This window comes from Chroicocephalus ridibundus, chromosome 5 (genome assembly GCF_963924245.1).
Source record: "Chroicocephalus ridibundus chromosome 5, bChrRid1.1, whole genome shotgun sequence".
Lineage (NCBI taxonomy): Eukaryota > Metazoa > Chordata > Aves > Charadriiformes > Laridae > Chroicocephalus > Chroicocephalus ridibundus.
Window position 1 is genome coordinate 68,086,247 of NC_086288.1, and position 18,121 is coordinate 68,104,367.

General features: G+C 41.6%; 1 protein-coding gene across 16 annotated transcripts in view; it reads right to left on the bottom strand.

Annotated features, from left to right (window-relative positions):
* The window catches only part of APBB2 (amyloid beta precursor protein binding family B member 2), a 190,858-nt gene that overhangs the window by 160,965 nt on the left and 11,772 nt on the right, over positions 1–18,121 (bottom strand). For 12 of the 16 annotated variants that reach the window (XM_063336967.1, XM_063336965.1, XM_063336974.1 and 9 more), the window contains one exon: positions 9,568–9,703. The exons of 1 other annotated variant lie outside the window; for it this stretch is intronic. The gene's annotated coding sequence lies outside the window, so the exon portion shown is untranslated. Of the gene's footprint in view, positions 1–9,567; positions 9,707–18,121 lie in introns of those variants that run through there. 3 more of the 16 variants (XM_063336968.1, XM_063336966.1, XM_063336969.1) reach the window with 1 other exon arrangement.

The window sequence follows — 18,121 nt, forward strand, 5'->3', positions numbered from 1 at the left end:
ATGCAGATGCAGGACAAGAGTAACTGTTCTTGCTTCCAATAGGGCGAAATTCCAAATGCTGTTTGGAAGTGTTATACAACTCTAATAATCTCACTCAGGGGGTTACAGCTATACTGCCTCATATCCAGACTGAAAAACAAAAAAAAAAAAAAAAAAAAGACAGGAAAACCATTTACTTGCTTTATTGCATTTTTATCTTGCCATAAACACCACTGTCTAAAGTCAGCTTGCTTCCAAGTTTTAAACTTCACAGATAGAACCTACTTGAGAAATTATACTCATTTCAATATCCAATACTAATGACCACTTTATTTTTTTTTTTAACCCTTTCCTTTTTCCTTCACTGCTGTAAAAACTTGAGTTTAATTTCTTCCTGCCCATGCTTTTGCTTCATGTTGGCTACAATTTTGCAGAAACTTATCCTACCATAGGATTGTAGCCTTGGGTTTGGGGAGACTCTAGAAGTTGAGCTGCTTCTTTTCAAGAGTACAGTGCAGGCTGGACTTCAGACTTGAAAACTCAGACCAAAGATACTGCAGAGCAAGGGTTTGCTTGCAGGACTCCACTTTCTCCTCATTTAGCATATACAACGCAAAATTGAAGTGATCCTTTTTTTCCGGACACCTTCATCTTCACTACAACCCAACACTAAATGCCAAACGTGATGTAGCAATTTCTTGAAGCACACTATAAAGGAAAGAAATAACTATATTGTCCTAAATGAACACCACTTGGGCATCTCTGCACCTAAGACATATGGGGAGGATCACAAATATAATCCAGAATGAATTCAATGCAACACATCAAGTTTTCAATGCTTCTAAAGTAATTGAAATTTCTTGGCGGGGGGGGCGGGGGTGGGGGATGCTGCAGAGGGGAGAGAATAAAGAAGACTACTTAAATTAGGAAGAAAGCAGCTACAATCTTGGACAAGAAAAATAATGGGTACCATCAGCACACTATATACAGAAAACAATTAAGAGCTGGAAAATATCTGACCCACATGTATAGAATTATTGACTAACGCTCAATCACCATTTGATCTCAGTGGCTGGGCTTGCATTGGGAACAGCAAGGCAGCATTCGCACACTGCTTGATAAATTTCCCCAAAGTAACATACACACTATTATCTGCTCTAATCTTCCAGTTGTTCCTCAAGGTAAGCAATTTTTACAGAGAATTTGTCTTTATCCATCTGCTTGTTTTTTGTTATAAACTCATTTTCCCCCCACTCTCTCTGTATTTATGTGCTGGCGAGACCTTATTGCTCTCTACAACTACCTGAAAGGAGGTTGTAGAGAGGTGGGGGTCGGTCTCTTCTCACAAGTAACAGGCAATAGGACAAGAGGAAACAGCCTCAAGTTGTGCCAGGGGAGGTTTGCATTAGATATTAGGAAAAATTTTTTACATTGAAAGTGTTACCAAGCATTGGAACAGGCTGCTCAGGGAAGTGGTGGAATCGCCATCCCTGGAGGTATTTAAAAGACAGGTAGACACAGTGCTTAGAGACATGGTTTAGGGATGGTTTCTGTCAGTGTTCGGATGATGATTGGACTTGGTGATCTGCAAGGTCCCTTCCAACCTAGACAATGGTATGATTCTATGAGATCTCAATACGTGGAAATATACACAGGCATAGAGAACCTTTTATATAAAAACAATGTCAGAAACCTGAAGCTCTGACCATTGTCATTTGACTACAAAGTGATCATGATGAATTTTTAAAAATTTATTTATTTATTACTCTTACAGTGCTTCCTTGCTTTCACATTCTGGCTAAAATCAGAAGTGGAAATGACAGAAGAAAGGGTGTTTTTTTACCACCATTAATTTTAAGCCAGAACAGAAGCAGGAAGTACTGGAAGTTTCACAGGAAAGCTGGTCAGTTTAGTTTTACTGCCGGAAGCTACCCCAACATTTCTTTTAACATTTGAATACAGAACTGATATGAATCTCTAGAAGTTAAGGTTCATGTGGAGCAAAGCCAGAGCAACACGTGAATCGGTGCTGTTATCAAACTGAACTTTAACTGTCATTACACAAAGTTCACCACACTTATGTATTCTGTTGTGATGTTTTATTTAACAAAACAATAAAGCCTCGGTTCCTTAGGATAGGGACTACACATTTTGAGCTAAAAGAGCCACCACAGGTCATTACAAATTAATACAGAACTATCACCTCAGTGCTCATGAAAAGTTTGACTACTACTACACAGAAATCCTTGGAAGGATGAAAGGAAATGGAGTTCTCATGTCTGAGTCATTAGAGTTGGTGTGTTTCTTGGCATAAAGCTAAATAAGGAGGGGAAAGAAACAAGAAAGGCTGGAAGATGAGGCTGGAACACATCCAAATTTTTAATGCTTCTAAAGCAATTGACATTTACTGGCCAAAGAAGAAAACACTTCATACTATTTCAGCCAAAACAATTTTTTCTTTCCCCTAATTCTCAAATAGCTGTAGTTACTAAGGCAAGGCTCTGCCTCATTCACCTGAGCTACCCTTCATTCTTTGAACTAGCTCATCAATGGGGATGTATTCTACAACATGAATTCAATGCAAAAAAGAACCCATACTGGACCGCTCTGTGAAAGCCACCAGTAACTGCCACGCAAGCCCAAACTTCTCATCACAGCGCAAAGAAACCCCGGCCAACCATGACACGCGCACAAGCACCTGAGACAGGAGTTTGACATTCAGTAGTTCCTGAAGTTCAGAAGTTCCTGAAGTGCTCTGCATTGCCTACCCACCCCAGAAGGGGGGAAACAAGGACTGCCAGGCAGCACGGGCTTGCCAAGATAAGCAGGCGATGGGATGCACACATACCAAACCCTCATTAGGAGGCCAACGGCAAAGGTGAGCGTAAGGGCTCAACATGCACAACAGCAAAGGTGAGCAGCAGGCTGTCTCCCACGTCCTTGTGTTTTAACGTATTTCATAGTCCAACAAACTGAAAGGTAAGCTGCAGCAGGAGGAGATGAAAGCAGATGACAGTTTCTGACGTAAAGCAGTATCTGAGAGGAGTTTGCAGGGAGAACTAAGTGACCCGGATGGACAACGAATATAACAACAATAGAATTCAGTACTAACAAATGCACACTGAATGCAAACTTTTCAAGGATTTTTAACTAAACCATTACTTAATGGCTCTAGAAAGGGACTTACAACAGCTCAGCAAAAGTCTGCTCGACAAACAACTGTGGTTTAAAAAAAATAATAAAAAAAATTACAGAACCACAAATTCCATAGCCTTGCATGAACAGAATTGAGATGATGAATAATGTTAGTCTAAATAAACATCTTCTGGAAGACAATAGTGCAGACTCCTCTAGAATAACATGCTGTGCTAGTCACCCCAAAATGTGCTGCTAGACCAGCCAGGGCTACCTCTTTCAGAAAGAGGTAACATGTCTGCCTCCGGGAATGGAAAAACCCTTAAAACAGATTGTCTTTCTGCACAATCCCAACCTGCTGAAATACACCCAAGTACAATAAGACAGAAAATTATTTGGAAAAGGAAGTTGGTCTGTTCTGTCTGCATATACAAGACTCTGTTTGCGTGTGTGTGCATAAATACAAACTAAAATTAATTCCTGCAGGAAGTCACGTAAGTCAGGTATGGCATGTTTTATGTGAGGACCACGAGCAGGCACAGTTGTTCCATTTACGCAAGGTTCATTACTAAGATTCATTTATCAACAACCTTGAAGGTGTAAGTCTACCTCTAGCTATTGCAGACCATGATAAAACAACAGTGGGAGAGATTACCCCATAAAAAACAGAGATGCTCCTACTTTTTCCTCTGGAAACATACAGCACTGACACCTTGTAGATGAGACCTTGGAAAGAGAAGGACACAGGATCTGATCCACCCTGACAATCCCCACAGCATGCAGCACACCATCTATCTGGCACAGATGAAGCTCACTCCACATTGGGTCTGGCTCCAGTAGCAGGCAAAAGGATCCCTGCAGAGAAGCAGCAGTGCCTGCTGAAGACGGACCAGGCTTTAAACTGGAAGAAGGTGGATTTATATTGGATGTAAGGATGAAATTTTTTCTGATGAGGGTGGTGAGACACTGGAACAGGTTTCCCAGAGAAGTTGTGGATGCTCCATCATTGGAAGTGTTCAAGGTCTGCTTGGATGGAGCTTTGAGCAACCTGATCGAGTGAAAGATGTCCCTGCCAGATGTCCCCCCTGGCAGGGGGTTTGTTGGACTAGATGATCTTTAAAGGTCCCTTCCAACCCAATTCAAACCATCCTATAGTTCCATGATTCTGCTTGCCCTATAATTTCATCTCTGCCTTTCCTGGCTATCAGCCACACAAAGCCAGCTGAGTTGGGAAAACAAGGAAGCACCAACCCCATAGTGCCAAGAGGCAAAAAGATGCAAGATACAGAAAGACAACCATACAGGCAACCATAAGGCCCCGCACATGGGAGCCTCTGATCCTCACGCAAGCAGCAATGACAGCCCTGCATGAGTAGTATGCAAGAGCCACTCAGAGAAAGGCTTAACTTTTGCAGAGATGGCTACTGCTCAGGGAGAGAAGTTGCCACTGAATGCTCTGATCTCAGACTCACCTCTTACGTAGCTGTAGAATATTGACTTTGATGACACTTTGGTGCATTTTCCATCCGGAGATTTGACAAACCTTTTTGGAGCCATCTACCCCAGCCACAGAGGCCTCCTCCTCCTCTCATCGCTCCACGCAGAAATAGATAGAACAGGACTCTCTACATAAATTGCGCAAAGTTTAAATTGTTTCAGAAACTGCATACTCAGCATCTGGGAACGTACACATTCCTTAACGATTTTCTCCGTACTGTGTATGCTGCTAAAGACTTTTCAACCCCTTCACCTCGGAAAGCATATATTTAGTCATGTGTGGGCAAAGATCTATTTTCTCAGAGAGCTAATGTCCTAGCTTGAAGCTCAGATAAATCAATAGCCCTTAGATTAAAGCATCTTGCTGCCCTCAAGACAAGTTCAGAAGAATTTCTTTCCAACTGAAGAAAAATAAGTTTTATGCCTTTTTCTGCCATTTTGTAAGCCAGGCAAACGTGATTAATTTCTTTGTGTTCAGAGTTAATTAAGTGGTTTTTGGAGATCATCAAGATTTGTCACGTCACCTGCCTTTCTATGCTAGGAGAGCAACCAGTATTGGCGTCCAGGTCCTTGTTTTACCAGGATGTTAGCTCCTCCAGTGGGTAACCCCTTCCAGCTCATCCAAACCCTGTCTTCTTCACAGGGTCTCCTTTTAAAAGCCCCTTCTGCCCAAGACACAGGCCCAGGAAAAGTAGCCCAATCCTAGTATGCATGGGCCCATTCACTTTCTCTCCCTACTGAAGGCCCTGTCATCATCTCTACCCCAACGGAAGATGAGGACCAGGTTCTCTCGCTCTCCTGATATCATTATCATTGAAATTAAGTCCTTAAATGTGATGAAAGCCACCCCATACTTGGGAAAAAGCTCAATGGTTACCTTCCAATTATCCACTAAACTGTGTTCAGATAATCCCCAGTGAGGGATGGAATAACAATAATTACAATAACTTATCAATAATTATTTCAGTAAAGGTGCTACAGGAGTGCCGTGCCAATGACAGAGCTGCATACAGATGTAAAATACTTACGGCAATGTGGCCTGTAATTTCCTTCCTTCTTTCCTACCTGTTCCCACAGAACAATGGATTACCAATGCTTAATAAGTCTCCCTAGTTGGAAAATATGACTGTCCTCAATGAAGGAGATGCAACTGAAAGTCCTCCACTGTCTCCCCTAGAAACTTGTCAATTCCAGTTGCAGAAAGGACATTTCGGTCCTTGCTGCTCCCTTCTACCTTCACCTCTATGCTGTATATAAATTTTACTCTCTAGCAGACCACCTCACTTCAGTGAACAGCTTGCAGAAAAACATGGCTTGTCCAGATCTAAGAGTTTCACAGGTATATCAAAAGTCACCACTTAAGACTTACAAAGATAAGAGCAACATAAAGACTTGAGGGGAGCAGTGAATGTGTAAAGAGACCAGTTCCCCAACAACAGCAATCTGTACTCCAACATACAATGGAGCTGCTCATCACATAAGCCTAAGATTAGTGGTCTCTTGATGAAAACAGTAACCTTTCAATTCAATTTCAATTCTTCCAGAACAGCCAAAGGCCTGTCTATATTTTCAGGATGTCATTCAGATGTCTATGTACTTTTACACAGCCTGAAACAGAGAACAAGCACTTGCAAGGAAAGGACAGAAAAGCACAATGTACAGACTGAGCACAAAACCTACACTTCAGCTGTAATGAAAGGATGTTCCTGCAAGAAGCAGGGTGATGTGAAACCGAGCAGCACACCAAGTCGAAAACAAGTACCCAACTTCTGTGGCAAATTGTACATCACTTTATTCAACATTTCACTGTGGACAGCATCCTAGAAGGAAGGGGTGTGTGGGGGAGGAAAAATGGGAGGGAAAAGCACCGAAAATGAGAACATTTGGACTTGCCTGAAATTCCACTCACTGCAAGGACCCAAGATGCCCACCAGCCAAACGCACTCCATGGAGGTGTCTGGTTAATCCTTTCCAGAAACAACATGGAAGTTTGCTCTCTCCATTACAACGGGGTGAAAGCTCCCTTAACACAGCAACACTGCAGCAGCAGTGCTTGCACTGAAAGTGGAGGGAACTGGGACCACTTGCCTCCTTGCATGAAGATGCTGAGAGCCCAACCTCTCAGAGGAAAGCCCCAGACATGAAGCAGCTGCCTTCTGCAGATGCTAGGAGCCAATGCTCCGCTTCAGACATGAGCTATGTTGTGCACATAGGGCTCCACGAGAGAAGGTTAATAGGCAGGGATTGCATTAGGTGTTAGTATACAAACGTATACTAACCCAGTAAGTCAAAACCAGATGATTTTTCCCAACTGTGCCTTCCAGCACTTTTTGCTCAATGAAAAGAAAACTAAAATCTAGAGGAGTTGCTGCATTTATTAACCTCTGCAGACTCACAGCAATCATAATTGGGCAGCCTAACTGCTTAGAAGATTATTCCATTGATTTGATTGCACCGCAATACAAATAAAGATATCGGTATAAAGTGGGCTGCAAAGTACTAAAAATTAAGACCTAATTAAGTTATACATTTATGCATCATTGCCCTCACTATTAGAGTTAGGAAAATGGAAGGCAACATGCTATTATACATCATGTGCTATTATTCACATAAGTGCCTAAATTACAGTTTGGGAGATACTAGTTATGGGCTTATTAAAAAGCCATTTAATTCATCATATAATACACAGACTTCTTTCGAGATTGAAATAGGAAACATGAAAGCAGCATCTGAATAGTAAGTTTCAATCAAAAAATTATTTCTGCTGCCATAACAACAGTTTTTTCCCCTCCAGATTTCGGTTTCCCCTCTCACGCTGAGCCACAGCAGGGGTTGGAGAAGAGTTTCTGAAGTCTGATTCATGCAGATCATGTTTACCTTATTTTTTTTTTTAAAAAAAAAAAAAAGGCATGCTGACTACAAACTGCGAGAAGAGTTTACAACTCCTCAGAAAGTGTATAAAATTGCTGATATAAACCAAATAAGAACAAAGTTAAAAGACCTGGATAAATCAGGTTTAGCCTGAATGTTTAGACCAGAAGGTCTTGGAGGGGTGAAGGGGAGGTAAACATCCACATTGGGTAGAGCAGTGCTACAAGACTGGTTATTTTCGAAGCAGGGGACATCCTCAGATATGCAAAAAATGGTTAGACATGGGGATATAACCAGCTTAGCCTTTGCAGCAGATGCAATGGAAACCTTGGCCCAGCTTGTGCAGACGAAGATGTAGCTGTCAATCATATGGCCCTTAATGAAGCCCTGCTGATCTCTCACACCCAGCTATCGCCTTTTTGTTTCTTTTCCTTATCCTTTTCACCTTGTGCCTAATTGATTACAAGCTTGGCTGGCACTGGAATTTGTTCAGCTTCACAGCACGCCAGCTAGGAGGGGAGTCCTGAAGAGGGTCTCCGGCAGTGACAGCAGCTGTGCTGAATGGTGGGTCCCTAGCTGGGGCAGCAGCACCCCACCAGCCCCATCTCCGTCAGCAGAGTGTGCCCGGGGACCCGTGCCAGAGCCCCAAGGGCACCCCAGGGCAGCTGACCTCTGGCCCTGCACAATCAGCCGCTTTTCAATAAAATTCTTCCCATCCTGTGAACCTAAATTTGGGGCTTTATCAGCTTAGCTTTTCAGAAGCCATTTAACATCAAAAAAAGCTTTCTAACCACTCCCTACTTTCTCCCTCAAAGGATTTCACAGAGCATCAGGGAGACAGAAGAAAACTTCCTCCCAGAATTTAAAGTATTTTTAAATATAAATATGTATTCAAAACAGGATAAAACATTTAAAAGAATTCCTAAACTGCGGTTTGTTTCATGTGGAGGAATTTATGTGTCTTTATCATAGAAACCACAGCTGTGAAGTTAAAATGGTGTCTGATATTCCATTTTTCATCTCATCATTATTCCTTCAACAGTAATTCAGATTAACCACAGTGTATCTTTTATCTTAACAGTTGATAAGAACTTCTGAAGTACTAATTTATACAACTTCTACTTGAGTTAAGAAGGCTATTACCATCTTCACGTCAGAGACAGATAAACTGCAGCTGCCCCAACACTGCATGATACTGAAGTCACATAAGCGACATCTTTCCCAAATTGCTCTTTTAACCATTAAAGGTGTGTCCTCAGTTAGAAACCACCAAGCAGAATGGAGTTCTCCTCCACAACCAGCTTTAACAACCAAGGATGCCACACACAGCTTTTGTAATGTAAGAGATAGCACCAACTGACAGCGTGACTGGCTCCAGCAAGATGCACATTATCCTTCATTTGAATTCTCCACATAGTCTTACTGCTTGCTCTCAGTGACGTGGGCCTCCAGATCTTGAAAAAGAGCAGAAATCTAAAACTACATACTGCATTTAGCCTGAACGGGGTCTTTCAAGGTTCCCAAGTCAGACTGCCTTTGGATTCTATGACCAGCTCTTGGAAGAGCTGACAGCAGCACTGTTCTTGTATCCTTGCAGATGGGATGGTCATACCTACAGCTAATCCCCAAACCATCACTGTATAATCTCCCCAAGCTTCTCTGCATTATATCTTCATCAGAGGAATTTAAAAAGAAAAGAGCCTGGAAAGAAATGGAACAGGAAAAAAAAAGCTAAAAATTCCTTTCCATTTTTTTTTCCTTTTGTTTTGACCTGTCTTACTGGAAGTTAATTTAAAACTAAGACTGCAATTTTCAAGGTAAAAAAAAACCACAGGATAAACAAAAAGAACTTCTACATGAAGGAAGAGAAAGAAGTTGGAACAAAATATTTCAATATTAATGCTTTTAAAGAACTGAACAGGAAATTCACAAAAAGCAATCCTTAGCCACAAACATTTGGTGGTTTTCATTTAAATGTGCTGCTATATCACAACTTTGACCAAACTTCTAACCACGCATATTTCAGGGCATCAGGTAAGTTTAGAAAAGAAGCTTCTTTTTACTCAAGAACACCCAGAAACTTACATTTTCAAGACAGTCTCCTCATTTCAACTGAGAGAGCCCCCACGCAGCACCAGGGAACACTTCTCCAGCACAGCGCAGCCCCTCGTGTTGATAACAAGCTGGTGGGCTTTCTCCTTCTCACTGGCCAAAGCAATCCCTGCTGGGAAAACAGGATGATGAAACACATAAGTAACTTCAAGCAGGGTCCAGATAGCTACTTTCTATGCAACTCTTTCTGGTTTTCACCCCACGGTAAGGCAGCTAAAGGCACTCTAGGAAAACAAAACATCCCAGCAACAGGGAGTCAGGAGCCCAACGCAACTGGATACGTTTGCAAATCCTGCCAGGAGCATAATGCCTGTTGTAAAACATGGCTACCCTGACAAGGAAAAGCAGAAGTGTTCCTGAGCACGTGTTATTCAGAGACTGTGTCAGCTTAGGCTGCCAGGATGCTGATTCTTGTTTTTATAAGTTTTTAAACAATCTGTTGGCTAGTCTTTCAAGGAGAAACAGCCTGGCACTGACTCGAGGTCATTTATGAAGTCTTTTCTTGTCTTAACCACTTATAATAAAAGAAGAGCTGAGCTGCAAGCAAACAAACAACCAGACAGACGAATTTCCCTCATGCCAATTCCTGGATGTCACACGATCCCTACAGATGTATCTGCCATGTAGTTGTCATCTACATGACCAAACGCTAGCTTGCAGCTGGCACTCAGAACACGAGTGCTAACAACCGAGGTGGAGAAATCTCCCCAGGGGCTATGAAAATTGATGACTTAGGGACACCTACATCTCAAATCTATGATTCAGTAAGAAGAGACAGATGCGTATCTATTTCACTGTCAACAGCACAACATTACTCAAGCCACCACCCTCCACTTTTTCCCCCAAAAATCCATTAGCACAGTTACCAAATATTTAATATATGCAGGAATCCTTACATAAACTAGACATTAGAGCACATCTTAAAATTCCCCAGCACTGCCAATGCAGACAGATCCTTTCGTGATGAAGCTCAATGGAACTGAAGGCAGGCACCTTCATGGCACAAATCCTCAACACCCATACTCCCTTGTTCTGACATCTTGCAACACAGTTGCCTTAGCAACACAAATCATCTTATTGGTCATTAAATACTATTTTTTCATATAATTTTAAAACTGTTCCACAGTAAAGTGTTTTTCTAAATATGTTTTCCCCAAACAACGGCAAAAACACTACTTAAGTTCGGCAGTTTGATATGACCAGAAGGTTTAAAAAGAAAATGAAGATAATTTAGCAGCAACCTTGAATTACTTGTTTTGAAAAAAAAAAAAAAAAAAAAAAACATAACTCATCAGCCACTTTGAGTTTTCCCATCCATTTGAATTTAGAGGAAACAGTTGTACAGCAGGAAAGGTTTTATTAATCTTTCTCTGTATTTCTGGTCACCCGGGGACACGAGCAATGCTACTACAGGTTACCCATGGGGGAAGGAGGTGTTCTGTCCTGACTGCAGTTAAAAGGTATGCCTGTACAGAAAAACCTCAAATAACGCTGCAAGTTTACATTTTCCTTGGCAGGCAGCAACACACAAAAAGGGAGATGGAGGAGAGATGTTTATGGCCCAACCCGCCAAGGCAGACTGAAACAGGGCCAAATGGCACCATGTGCCTACGCCTCCTCTGCTCTGTGCCGCAGCTTCCCTGCCTCTACCCCTCTTTAATCATGTACAAAACCCACTCGCAATCTTCCACTGCTGTGCTCCTGCCTTCAACACAAAGCCATGCATTTCCCAAACACTGCTCTGTATCAAACCCCTTGCAGTCAGTAAGTGATTGCTAAACACTTCTGAGTCCAAACACAGCTACTCTCCTCCACAATATACTGCAGCCTGTTTGGGGAAGAAAAAAAAATAGCAAAGTCAACAAATCTTTAGCTTTGGGTAGGTTTGCTTCATGTTTCACAGCTTCTTTTTATATATATATACACATACACACACACACAAAGATGCACTACTTGTCAAGAGCAAATGTTTTCAACTAAAGAATATCTTGACCTCAATATTTCACCAGTCTAATTTAGCCTCCAGTTTTGTCTCCTCAGACAAGTAGTTTTTCTTGGTTTTTGGATATATATCAATTTTAAAGAAGTACCATCTGAACCATTAGGACTAAAAGCGTACATCTGAAAAACAATATCCTGAAACTACAAGGGTCACACCGTCTGCCAGGAAAGAGCATCAGAAACGCGCTCCAACTTGGTTGGTCCTTAGCCTAAAGCCAGACCAGTTCAGGGCCAGATACTTCAGGCAAAAGCAAAGCTGTCTCTTGAGGATGCGAATGACCCAATGTCAAAACATTGTAGTATTTGGGGAGGGAGAAGGCATAAAAAGTAACATGCCTTTTAAACATGATTCAGGCCTCACTTATATCAGAGGGAAGTACCCCAGCTCATTTATCTCATTAATATCAGCAGGCCAAAATCAAAGTTCTGCAGGCATTAAAGTACTGCTTAAAATAAAAAAGCAAAGCTGAAGAGTCAGACATTGCTAAGCGAAAGGAACAAAATACTTTCCTGGCAGGTAAAAATGTTTTCCCAGAACATCAAAATCCCTGTCACAACTTAACAGTAGCATCCCAAGCCATTCAGATCCAAAGGTCTTTGAGGATCTTGGAAACAACATCTTTTATGGAATTAAGCATGCACAATGCCATATTTAAGTCCTAACCACAAGTGATCCAAAGTTAGCACTCCTCGTCAGAGTCAGTCCTATCTTACTCACCCCGATTCCAACAGGTTACTTAGAAGTAGCATACCATCATTAACAAGGGGGGCAAACGCCTTCCTTTAGAGAAGAGCAGCTTCTTTCCTACACTGCTCTTTGAGGCTAACCCAGAACAGAGCTTACCGCCTGAATAAAAGGTTCACCAATGACTCTATATATAAAATCTGAAATTGCTGCCATGAAGATTTTCAATGCAGTAGTGTATTTAGGGAGGCCATCCCTCATCCCTGCTCTAATATCCTCCCTGTCTACCCTACAGAGCTGCCTTCATTTGCTATGCAGGTCTGCAAGGAACGAGAACAGACGCTGCTTGGATCATCGCTCCCTGTCTTTATGGGATGGAGATGGAATAGGCAGCTCCTAACTTACTGACCACAAATTTGTGAAGGCTGGTAAGCAGGAAACTCCAAACACTGCACCTAGGACTGCTCACCCTTCCCCAGCACTACATTCAAAGATACAATCACTTACCCACAGTAGGGCTACACTAACTTTTTAAAAAAAATCAGGGATGGGAGACAGTGTTTGGTTTTTTTTATTAAGGAAGACAACTACAAAACACAAACTAAGGCCCAAACCTGGGGGGGCTTCAGGTTACACGCAACTTGACTACGAACGAAATCCAGATAACGATAGCATTTAATTAATAGAAATATATTATGCAACTTTCTGTATTTAACATACTGTTATTATAATTATGTATGCAGTAAAATCCTTGCCAAAGGCTTTGCAGCAGGCAGAGAAAAAAAAAATATCAAAACTCTGACGATGCTTTTTGAATCCACCTCCTGGTAAGATCCAAGAAACCAAATAAGAAGCTGCACCCGCAGCCTGGGAAGCTGCACAGCCACGAGTGGTCCAAATCCCCGGAACTACAGAGCACTTTTCCCCTTTCCCAGGCTGAGTAAGCCAGTCCAGTCATCCTTAGTGCCATTTCCAAAGACAATTAGCAAAGTCTTGTTTCAATTAGCTTTTCCAGAGCCATGAGCACATAGAAAAGTACTGTACAACTTCAGAAAGAAAAAGTGTGATAAAAAAAGGCAAACTGAGGTGGAGATGAAAAGGAAACTGGGAAAGACCAGAGAAAATGAGAGATAAGAAATCCCAGAGCATCTCCCCGCAAAATGCTGGGTACTACTTGGAGCAAAGCCAACGCACGTGTTCAGAATGAGGAGCCTTCTTATACCAAGCTGGGTTTAAAATTATCTTTCTCACTTCTCATTATCAAAATGATTCACTTGTTCATAGACAAGACTTCTACCATACACTGCATAATGGCTTGCTATATCTACACGTATACAACATCTCATTAACACCAGCAACGTTACCAGGTCCTTTGCACATTCCTAACTTCTGGTTGTCAAAGGTGGTGTGGCAATATCCCACCACCAGCCTTCCCCAGCCTCGGGGTCTCCCTTGCTCTTCTGTTATTTCCCCTTTAGCCAGACCTTTAACTGCTTTGTAACTCTAGTGACCTGCTCCTCCAGTTTAGTTTCTCACTTCATGCCACAATAAGTGTTTTATTAAAGACCAAATAAAATCAATATATTTATCCTAACTCACATTTTAAGATGGAAAAAAAAAAAAAAAGGTCATTTACTCTGTCAAAGTCTACGTACAGATAAACTTATGCTGTATTTGGTCCCATTTTCCATTCATGGTTTTAATTACTCGTTCCTTTTAGTATTTTTTTTAAAAACTTTACATATCAAAAGACTGACTGTTTCTTCTGTAAATACACAAGACTGTGCTTCAAATGCACCAGGGCTGTTACAGCTTAGGAAAATAAATAGCTTTTGCACATGTTCATATTCTAATAGAACCAAACCCAAGAAATATGCAAAGAATGAAAACACAGTACTTCAGTGCTCAGGGTAGAAGTTTAAAATCTGTTCTAACAACAACAACAAAAAAAATAAAACAAAAACCAACCACTCAAAACCCCATAAAGTTCTCTTTCACTACAAACAGGGCTCATATGTATGTGGAAAATAAATAATATGTTTAGTCACCCAAGAAAGTAAAAGCTTTTTCTACAGCTTCTGGTTCACTTGCTCCAAGAAGTAACAGTCTGCTGAGAAACAGAAATTCAGAGTTTGTGTTTTCCCCCAATAGGAAAAACAACCCCAAGAAAACCCACATTTTCCTTAACAAAACATACTCATTAATTTCTCTTTATCCAGTACCTAATCCAGAGCAATGGCATTTCTATCCCTGCAACCAACACCGGCACCCACCAACGCTGGGAATTAGCCAAGTGACTAATTGCAGGGAAGCGTGATTGTGTCACAAGCCTTGGGAGAAGGTGTTAAGCCGCTCCGTGCTGGGGAAGGGACACGTGAGACCTTCCAGCTCACGTTAGCGGCACGCAGGGCTCTTCCTCAGCAACCCCACACAGCTGTCCCGAATCACACAAGCATACGTTTGTACAAAGGGGCCACCAACATGAAATTAAGCCACCAAATTCAAGATATCTGAGAGCATGAGAATGAATTCAGCAGGGTAAAGCTCTACTGGTTACATATTCCAAGTTTATTTGGAGCAGCAACTAATGCTCTGTATGCTGAAGACTTCTGCATACATGCCAGTCTTAATAGCAGTCACTCAAGAAGTGACAGAAAAAATCCCAAGTATTATTCTCACTACAGCCGCTGGGATGCCCAGGGAGCATGTTACATCCCTTTCATACCGCTCAGAAGTGCGGCACACATGTAATTAAAGCACCAGAGCTCCTTAATAACAACACTATTATGATCCCAAATCTGGTGACTGGCCACAGCCTGACAAAACAAAAGAACAATTAGTGATTTACACAAAACCGGGATGCAGGCTAAAAGTGAGATTTGTTTTCTCTAGAGAAAAGGACAGAAAAACGTAAGTTATAACAATTACAGTGAATATTCAGGCAAACAGATCCCTTCTGATAAAAGCAACCTGGAAGAATCTGGTATACCATCATCACTCCTAGCTCCTATTTTTACCCTACAAAAAAAAAAAAAATTGACCAGTGGCTTTTGTATCGCCAAGGGCCCTACTCAGAAAATGAAAATTGTAATTATTCCTCATTAAAAAAAAAAACAAAAAACAAAAACAACAAAAAAAAACCCAAAAACCCCACACACTCTTGTTTTTACTTTAGGGACGGATCAACAACTAGAAACAGGCTGTTTCTCACCTTTCTTTTAAAGGTATTTTGGGATGACAATCCTTTTGATTCAGGAGGGGCACCAGACACCCATGGAAGCAAACAAGGTACGCACTCCCATGCCCCAAAGGTTGGGCATCCCAGATGAAACACACCTAGTGCAAGTTTCACTGAAATACCTTTTTCTGCTCTCGTGATGGGAGCCAGCGGTCAATCATCATCTCACAGGAGTAAAATCCAAAATGTGCCGCTTGCCTGAAAAGTGGCAACAACAGGCCTCCCTGGCAACACTTATCACCACTAACGTGCAACTTGCATCCAAAGTTTTCAGTTCAAAAAAATTAATACAGTTAAAGAAATTCACATCTCACAATCAGTATTTTGGGGGAATATTGCCTGTCCTTTGTGCCTCTCATGCAACATCTCCTCAGGCATAAAGCCAGCCTTGTTGTCACCCAAGAGAGGACACCTCCTCACCAGAGGACCGTACGACTTCATCTGTGAGGCCGGGGAGAGCATCTAACATCACATGCCAGCTACCTCATTATAGCATGAGGCACCTTAAGAGACAAGGGAGCCGAGGACATCAGGTAGACATCTGGGCAGCTCTGACCTCGGCTAGCCCACTCCTAAGCCCATTTCTGCACCTCTCCATTCTGCAAGTTGCTTGGTGCCCATAAGCTTTTATCATTGTAGGTCACACCCCTGAGCAACCTAACTGTGATCATTACAATACACCGTGGAAGTCATGAAGGTTTCTTCAGGGACAGCTTGAGGACAGTGTAAACCCCATCACAGCAGCAGGACCCAAATACAGCATCTGCTTACACAATTTCATTTAAGATGCAGGACAAAAAAGTCAAGACAATTCTTGTTGATCTCCTTTCTCTCCTACACTGGCCTGCGACTCATTTCTGAAGACAAAACTTACTGTTTCTAGTACACATGAAATGTTTATGCTTGCCTGACTTGATGTGGAAAGGACAGCATAAAAAGCTTAACTGGGTCAGGGAAGCAATTATCAAAAGTTAGATTAACATGAAGAAATCCATGTGACAACAGGAAAACCAGTAGATTTTAAAATTCCTGTTGGCATGCCACTTCTTAACTTTGGATTTAAAGCATCTAATTAAAAGCTGCCAACCCCATGCTAACATTGTAAATACTTTGCTCTATCTTTTAAGAAAAAGGTTGTTTTAAACACAGAAATTTTTATACCATGAAACAGCAACGAGCATACGAAGGAGGTCAGCATGTAAGAGCCTCCTAAGAGCGCTCTTGTTCAGAAGCAAAAAGCAAGTTTCTGACCTCTGTTCTTACAATGAGCTGCCTTTTCTACAATGACAGTTCAATTTCTGAAGCCATCTCTGGTGCCTCTTAAGAGAGCAGCTCTAGAGTTAGACTTTCCAATAGAGTGGCCTTTTGTTTTTTTAAATACCTGTTCCCCATCAGAGGGGATCAAACCCACACTGTTATTTCACTACAGTGCTTTTCCTCTTGTCACTCTTCAGTGGCCACTTAGTAAAACCGATCTGCTCCAGCTGCATTACTCTCACCTTGGAAAAGGGAGAGGTTCTCCATGACTGAAGTTACTTTAAAGGAACCGTTTTGCTTTAGGTTTAAGCATTTTATTAAGCTTAAGATATGTGGTGCTTTTTAGTTATGGCTAACAACTATGAAAACATCCATTTCGAAAGCACTAATAATTTTAGTACCATTTTCCATTTGATGTCTACCTCTGATTATACCAGCCTCAAGAAGAGCCAAGCGTTCATACGTGCACTGCTCTGCTTGGAAGAAAAGGTTCTTTCATCCACAGCTTTTGAGAGAGGCAGCAAAACATCCATGAGCCTGCCACATCCAACTAACAACCCTCTGGAAAACGCTATTTTTTAATCGTCCATTTTTACCAACAAGCCATGGCCATTTGACAAGCTTCGCATGGGGTCTCTCAAGGCCTTTTAAAATTTCCTGTTGCACTGTGAAAGCATTTGAGTTGCTTCTGAGCTAGAAATAATAAGAGCTACAGACATTACTACATTAGGAATGGCCAGGAAAATACAAAGGAACACAGGCTGTGTGTGAAATTCCTAGACCTAGGCTTCAGTTTCTGTGAAACAAAACATGTTTATTCTCAACTTGAGGTATTTTCAGACTCTTTCAGGACAAACCCAGGCCTGTCCTTAAAACAGACAAGGGGAGTAAAAAAAGAAACCTAGAAAACATTTTTAAGTGCGTTTATATTGTGCTTGGTACAGAGTATGCCTCCCCACTGCTCCACAGAGGAGTTTTATTTCAAGGTTAGTGCCTAATTCCATCAAAGTGATTTAGGCTTATTTTACTGCTGCATTTTGCAGCCCAATTCATCATCTAACTCCTCTGTGTAATTAAAATTCTTCTTCATCTATTTATGTGCTGGCTCCTGCCTCCACCTGAGCCCTCTGGCAAGTGCTTTTCCCGAGCCAGCCTTTAGAAGCATCAGTATCTTCATTTTGCAATCACAGGCTATGTGCGTCACTCTCCTTAGAGCATCTCCTCCATCAGTTTTGAGAATCTACACAAATTCGGCTAAATCCTCTACCATGATGGATCTAGAATTTACACACCTCCTTTTAGCTCACCTTCTGCCAACAGGCTTCATACCCTGCCGTATCAGCACA